The following is a 7,361-nucleotide window of genomic DNA, read 5'->3' on the forward strand; positions in this document are numbered from 1 at the left end:
CCACAGCCCCCGCCTCATCTCCACCTCCCCCCACTGGCCCCCCCCCGCTGCTGGGAGCCTGTGAACCCTCCCGGCTGGGGCTGGCCACCTTGGTTTTGGGGGGTTCCCGGCCCACCTAGCCCACTCCTCTGATCTCTGAGTTGCTGAGGGGCTCCCGAGGGGGGGCCCTGCAGCCTTCCCAGAACACCGGGGGCGCTGCCTAAGCCTTCCCTAGCATTTCCTCGGGGAACCAGGACTGCGAGGTGGGTGAGCTGGTGTCCGGGGACCCCTTGGCTACTGGGATGCCCACCCCGGCCCAACCAGCGCTGGCCGCCCCTGCGCCTCGGCATGGCGGGACCATTGCCGCCCCTGGGAACTGCCGAGCTTGCCTCTCCTCCGCTCCTCTTTCCCTGATGAGGCAGGTGGCATCGTCTTGCTTGATGTGTTGCACTCTCAGACCCCCCCCCCACTATGGGCTCACTCCACCCATGCCTGTGCCCGTCCATCACACCTTCTCCCCTGGCCCCTTGGTTGTTCACCCCCAACCTGGGGTCTGGGGCTTGCTTTCATCTCAGGGATCCTCTTGCTTTGGAAGAGAGGGCCCTTGGGTGTTCTGGCTGCTTCCTGTTCAGCTGTGCCACGCCCCTCCTCCCCCACACCCCGAGGGCGGGGGAGGGGCAGGGAGAGAGTTCTCACAGTCTTCCTCGGCTTTTCTAAGAACTGGTTGGCACACCCCTGTGTGCGGGGCTGGACTGTGCCTTAGCTCCTCAGGCCCTGGCTCTTCCCCTCCATCCCCTCTCCAGCCTGGACGTGACGGCCACCTCCGGTGGGCGCTGCGAGGGCTCCCCGGCCTGCCTCCACCCGAGGCCATGCTGGGGGGCGGGCACCAATGGCCCCTTGGACAGTGATGGGATCTCGGAACTGTCTTGGCCCCTGATGGAGTTCAGCGGGTGGTGTCCCCGTGGGGTGGGAGGGATGAAGGGAGCCCCCTGCATCTGCTCTTGCTGGCTCCCTCTCTGGCACTCTGTCCTCTGGGCCTGGGAGGGGTACGAAGGGAGTAGTGCCCTTTCCCAGGGGTTAGGGGACGGCCACAGGATCCTCCGGGGCTTCCCCCAGGGTGGACGTGGGGGAGACTGAAGAACGGCAGCTCCCGCACGGTGCCTGGTGGGGACCCGTGGGCCTCACCGCACCTGCCAGGTTTACAGGGTCCCACTCTGATCTGCCTCCGGGGCTCCCACCCCTGTTCCCCCAGCACTCTAGGCTCGGGCTCAGATTTTCGTGGCTTTGGAACAGACAGACAGACTGCCAGCCTTTTGGAAAACTTGTAGCTATCGCCATGAAAACTGCTTTCTTTCCCTCCCCGGTTTCATTGGAACGAGCTGAGTCGTTTGGGCTCCTCTTACTCTCTTCCGAGGAGGTCGGGGCTTACAGAGCAGGGGCGCCGTGGGGGGAGGGCGTCACCCTCTCCGCTCCTGGGTCTACTGATAGGTGGGTCACGCATCTGCTCGGGGCTCAGCTTTTCCCATCTATAAAGTGGGTGTAATAATACTTACCTACCTCCCAGGAGTGCTGTGAGGCTTGACGGGTTTTTGTTTATAAAAATCTTTTTGGCTTGGACGGGGACCTAGGAGCCAGGCATTGTCGTGGAGGACTCATTCTAAGTCTGTCCTGTCCTCGCCTCTGTCCCTTCGCCACGAGACAGACGCAGACCCGCACGCGTGCACCTTCTCCATGTCACCCACGCTTGCTCTCTCTTCCCACTCCTCCCCCTTGGAATTATTTTAGTCTTTGCAATATTAGAAACCTTGGCCCTGATGCTTGAAGCTTCTTATCCACGGCTTCTGCTTGGGAGTTTTCAGTAGAGGTAGTAGAATGGGAACTGGCGGAGGGGACACTTCGGGCTGCTCCGGTGCCTCGGGGCACTATGGGCCTTGAGCGAGTGGGGACTAAGAATGCTCAACTTTGTCCCTGCAAACAGAGAATGTTCTGCCCCAGAGTTGGCGTTGGGAGGCCCGGAGGCACATGGCTGTGCCCACAGTAAAGTCAGCGAGACGGAACACGGGAGTCTTTTCCAGTTCCCCGTCCTTGGGCTCAAACTAGGACAGCATTCTAGGCCTTGGGTTTCTCCCTGGGTAGGGATTGAGCAAAAGGCCGCCAGAATGAACTGGAAGGCTAGCGGGGTTTCCCCCGCCGCCTGGCCCACCAGAGCTGGGGTGTGAGGCGAGGGGTGTGACAGCGTGCTTCCCAGGTGGTGGCAGTGAGGGCGTGCCCCCGTGGAGTGGAGGTGGGGGGGCTGCGCACGGAAGCGTGGATGTGTGGATCTAAAGGCTGAGTGTGCCTGAGATGGGGGGCGACTCTGCACGTGTTGGGGGGGCCTCTTTCCTGGCCTGGGCTGTACCTGTTGGGCCACCCAGAAGGCTGAGAAAGGATGAGAGGCGCTCCAGGGCTCCTTAACTCCACGACTCCCTCCACTGTGCTGGGGGTGGGGGTGGGGGGAGCTTCTGAGACAATCCTACAGCTTCCTTCACTGTCCTCTGCCCCAGGTTGGAGTCCCTCCCCTCCCACCTGATATTCAGAGCTTTGGACTATCTTATGCATGGTTTATTCCTCTGCCTTGGATGACAATACCCATAGTCGATTTTTAAAAATATAACTATAGACCAAAACAGTGCAGCAAATGGGTCCGGGAGACACAGATTTGCACACACCCAGCAAGGACTTGGGTTCAAGCACAGAATGATGGATGCAATTAACTCTCTTGCCTTTATACCACGTTTGGCATTGTAGAATTTTATTTAGCTTTGCCTTGGATGAAATAAAGATTATGTTTAATAGAAACGGCTCGGGGCTTCCATTTTTGGCGTTTTGGGAGTTGGGTTTCAGTTTTATTACCGGCCAGCTTTTATTACCTCTACCCATGCACATTTCAGGTTGTCAGTCTTAAATGATCTGAACATGGATGACCCAAGCATCCCTGACTTTAGAGGAGTTTCTGCTACGGTGGTTTTCAGAGGAGTTTTCTGCTAGGAATGAGGCCAGGCTGGGAAGGAAGTGGGGGTACGTATGAGTGTGTTAGAGCCCCAAAGAGTAGAGTCTACTATGGCTTCGTATTTTTTTTCTCACGCCTGAAACTTTTTTATCAGCAAATCTCATCAGCTCTACGTTCAAAACACATTCTGAACTCAATGACTGTCACCACAGCTACCTGGGCAATCCTGGACTTGGCCACCATTGGATGACTAAGTACCTTCCTCATTTCTCTTCTTCCTTCTGCCCATACTTGTCCTCAGTCTGCTGTCTTGAGCGGTCCTTTCAGAGCAAATTGAGATGATGTCCTCTGTGCTTCCAGACATGACAGAGACTTGGGGACCATGTACCTTCGAACCTCAAACAGCTACAAAACAGGAAAGAGTTTAGGATACGGTGGTTTTCAGATGTAGGACAAGAGGGTTTGGGGGCCAGCGATTCCTGAGAGGGACAAACCAGGGAGGTGGCCCTACTTTTGGCCAAGCTGACAGCCTGGAGAGGCTTTCCAGGCTGCCGTGCAGGGAGGGGAATCCCGGCTAAGCCTGGCATCAATCTTTCTGAGTTGATGAGAGGCGGCGAGAAACTGGAAGGTAAAGGCAATTAGAATTCACCTGCCCAGGGCCCTCCCGGGTCTTCAGCTGATGCTGATGGTGGCGTGTGGGAGGAGACCACGTGAAGCCGGGGCAGAAACCACCAGAAAGGCAGGGGGTGAGGACCGTGGGGCTGACAGGGCAGCTTTTCATTTTGGGGTGATATCGCCCCACTCCTGAGGCAGTAGCCTTTCAATGACTTTCCGATCTCCCATGAACAACAAAGTCTCCCCATGCCAGTTGGTGCAATGTTCCTATTCTGGGCCGGTGTGAGCGCCAGGGATCATTCTCGCCACCCCTCTCCGGTGGCTCTTCCTTGGCCTCAGGTGGTGTCCTCACACGCATGTCTCCAGTAGAAGCCAAAGACCTCCAGGGGCCCCTGTGTGGGTCTCCAGAGTTCTCCCTGCGAAGCTCTCTCTGCTCCGGGACTTTGCAAGGTGAGCCTTACCTGCCTCGTACCCCCATCTCCTTGATTCCCGGAGGTTGCCAGGCCCTGCCCGGGTCCCCCCCTCTGCTTCTCCTCTCTCAGGGCTCACTGTCCTGTGCTGCCTCGTGTCCTATGTCTGAAAGCCATGCTGTGCATTGCTTCCCCAGCTTTCGAGTTGTTTCAGAGGGGAGAGGGAATTTACTCTCCATCTTTGTCAGAAGACATTCGTGAAAACTCCTGGTCGCATAAAAACCTCTACACAGATGTTTGTCGCTTTATCCGTCGTCGCCAAAAAAAGGAAACAACCTAAATGTCCTTCAGCTGGTGAATGGATGGACGAGCCGTCGTCGACGCCTACTGTGGTGTGCTCGTCAGTAGTAAAAAGTTCCGCGTGCCAGTGGGGGTGACTCTCTAATGCATTATGCTTAAGTGAAAGAATTCAGACTCAAGAAAATCTTTGCTGTGTTGTTGCATTTCTATGCCATCCTGGGAAAAGGAAACTGTAGGGACAGAAGCAGATTAGGTGGGCGTGGGGAAGGCTCCAGAGAGGGAGCGAGGCTTTTGGGGGGTGATGGGGCTGTGATTGCTTATTTGTACACGGTTGTTAATATTGGCAGACCTCTACACTAAAAATGACGACTTTTATTGTGTGTAAAGGCCGTCTTAAAAAATCACAGAAAATTAGATGCTCAGAACTTTCCAGTATATTTTACCCACTCACAGTTGCTGGGAAGGCTCTATTGTTCTGCCCCTGTCGCCTCTTTGATGTCTTCTTTTTCCAACACTCTCCTGCTGACTCATAGCCTCATTGTTCTCATTTCTGTGCCTCAAACATCAGATCCCCTTGTCTCAGGACCTTTGCACATGCTGTTCTTCTGCTAGAATGCTCCCTCCCCCTGCCAGGAGTCCCTCTCCTATTTCAGTCAGGCCTCTGCTCAAATGTCTTCTCCTTAGAGAAGATTTCTCTGGCCGTCGTATCTACAATCGCACCTCCCACCAGCTCAGGCACTGTTTCTTATCCCACTTGACTTTATTTCAAAGCATTTATCTCTAGCAGACATCTGCTTATTTGCTTGTCATGTATCTTCTCTAACTAGGATGTGAAGACCATGAGAGCAAGGGCTCTGTCTGTTTCTGGGGGAAATCTAGATTTTTCCCCCCTCCCTTTCCTTGAAGGGATGGGATCTGCAGAGGCCTGGGGGTTTCCAACCATCTGTCTCGTCTGCTCAGAGGGAAGGCAGCCCCTTGAGGCCAGAATGGACTGTGAGATCAGTCGTCCGAGCCCTTGACATTGCCAGGCAGAGCGTCTGGAGATGGCTTTCAGGTGGACCGTGGGAGGGGCACTTAAAGTACGGTCTGCGGATCAGCAGCAAGAAACTCACCGGTCTTGTTACAAAGGAGTTCAGGCCCCACCTCAAACCTACTGAAGCAGAATTTGCTTTCCCAGGTGATTTGTGCGTGGTTCGAGAAGTACTAGTTAAAGCTACAGGTGTGGGTCCCTGGCCCACACCTGGTTCTCAGCCTGGAAACTGCCTGCTGGAGGATCAGAAAAGCAGGGGTTTGTCCTGCCCCTCGTTCTCCTCTCGCTCTAAACAGTATGGAGGCCTCTGGGAGCAAGCTAGAGAGACCCCGACCCTGTATAGTAATGACAAAGGCAAATACGGATCAAATCCCTAGGGTCCCAAGTGCCCTTCCCACAGCATGTGGAAGTGTCCGTGTATTCCTGGAAGGCAAGCACCACTATCCCCGTTCCACCCGTGACAGAAGCCAAGCACTGAGAAGTTAAAAAGAAAAAAAAGGAACAACTTCTCGAAGATGTAACTCTTGGGTAGCAGAGCTACCAAGCGCGTTTGTAGAACAAGCCATTTACAGAAGTCTGTAAGCAATAATGACATGATCATCACTGACGTACACGGAGCACCGGCTGGACCAGGACCTTCTCGGAGTACCGTTCACGGATCTGGTTATTGAACCCTCATGGCAACCCTATGAGGGAGGCTCCAGAGTTATCAGCCCCATTTTACAGATGAGAAAATGGAGACCCAGAGATGTTAAATATCTGGAAGATACAGAGTCTGGAAAGATACGCATCTGAGGTCAGTGGTTGCCTCCAAGGAGGGAGGCTGGGGATTGAAAAGGGAATTTTGTCTCTTTCCTTGAACCCTTCAGCTTTATTAAGAACTATGTAGTCCATTCATNTTCTTTTCTCTTTGCTGCAAAGCCATCTTATAGCTTCTTTCGACTTCCTGTTCTGTGGTGTCTGTACTCACCAATCTCCTTTCCACATCCTCCCTTCCAGAGGTGGGGAGAGTCTGCCATGAGAGTCTCTGTTAGCCACAGTATAATTTCCTGATTCTCCCTTGGCCTCCCCAGTGGAATCACTTCTGCTCTGACTGTAGAATGCACAAGTAGGTTCATCTCTGCACACACTCAGGTTGGGAAAGAGCCACAGGCACTTCAAGGTTAGCTGCTGAATGTCCCCCTAGAATATTCTGAGTATATACACACATCTATATGTCTGTGTATGTAAATGACAAATTATATATTTTTCGTTAATACTCTATTTTCAGGCAACTTTTCTTTTTTGACCTATGAATTATTTAGAAGTCTTTTTAACGTGTATTTTATATTTTGAAAACTATTGTTATTTGTCTTTAATAGGATTACAATCGGAGAGCTTAATCGGTTTGATAGCCTTAGCCTAGGTTTCTTAGAAAACTTGTCTAAATTTGAGGGCCTGGGTGGCTCAGTCAGTTGAGCATCTGACTTCGGCTCAGGCATGATCTCAGGGTTCGTGGGTTCGAGCCCTGCATCAAGGCTTGTGGCCGTCAGCGCAGAGTCCACTTTGGATGCCTGTTCCCCTACCCACTCACTCTCTCTCTTGAAAATGAAACAAAGCTTAAAAAAAAAAAACTTGTCTAAATTAAACATACAACTTAACGCTTTATCGTGGGGTTCCGTCCCGGGGAAGCAGGACTTGGCGGGAAAGGGCTGTGAGGCAGGGAGCGAGAGAAAGCAGACACAAGGTAAAGGTGTTCCTGAGCTGATCACAGCTCCATAAGCTGAATCACAGGATTGTCCCCGAGGAACCTGGCTTCTCTGAATAGTTTCATCTTGGGAAGAAGGAGCAAGTTATCTGCTGGCTCCATCCTGTCTCCTGTCTTCAATTATCCAACATTTGTCCTGTAGATAATAATTTCCATGTTTTGTTACTTGGCCTTTCCAGGCATTCCTGGGGAAGCCGGTGCTTTGTGGACACAGTCTGCTGGCTCTGGGTGCTAGAGCCATCTGTGGCTCCCACCGTGGTGGGCATGACGAAGACCATCCAAGCTGAAGCC

The sequence above is a fragment of the Crocuta crocuta genome, unplaced genomic scaffold, assembly GCF_008692635.1.
Source record: "Crocuta crocuta isolate KB4526 unplaced genomic scaffold, BGI_CrCroc_1.0 scaffold271, whole genome shotgun sequence".
In the NCBI taxonomy this organism is placed as follows: Eukaryota; Metazoa; Chordata; class Mammalia; order Carnivora; family Hyaenidae; genus Crocuta; species Crocuta crocuta.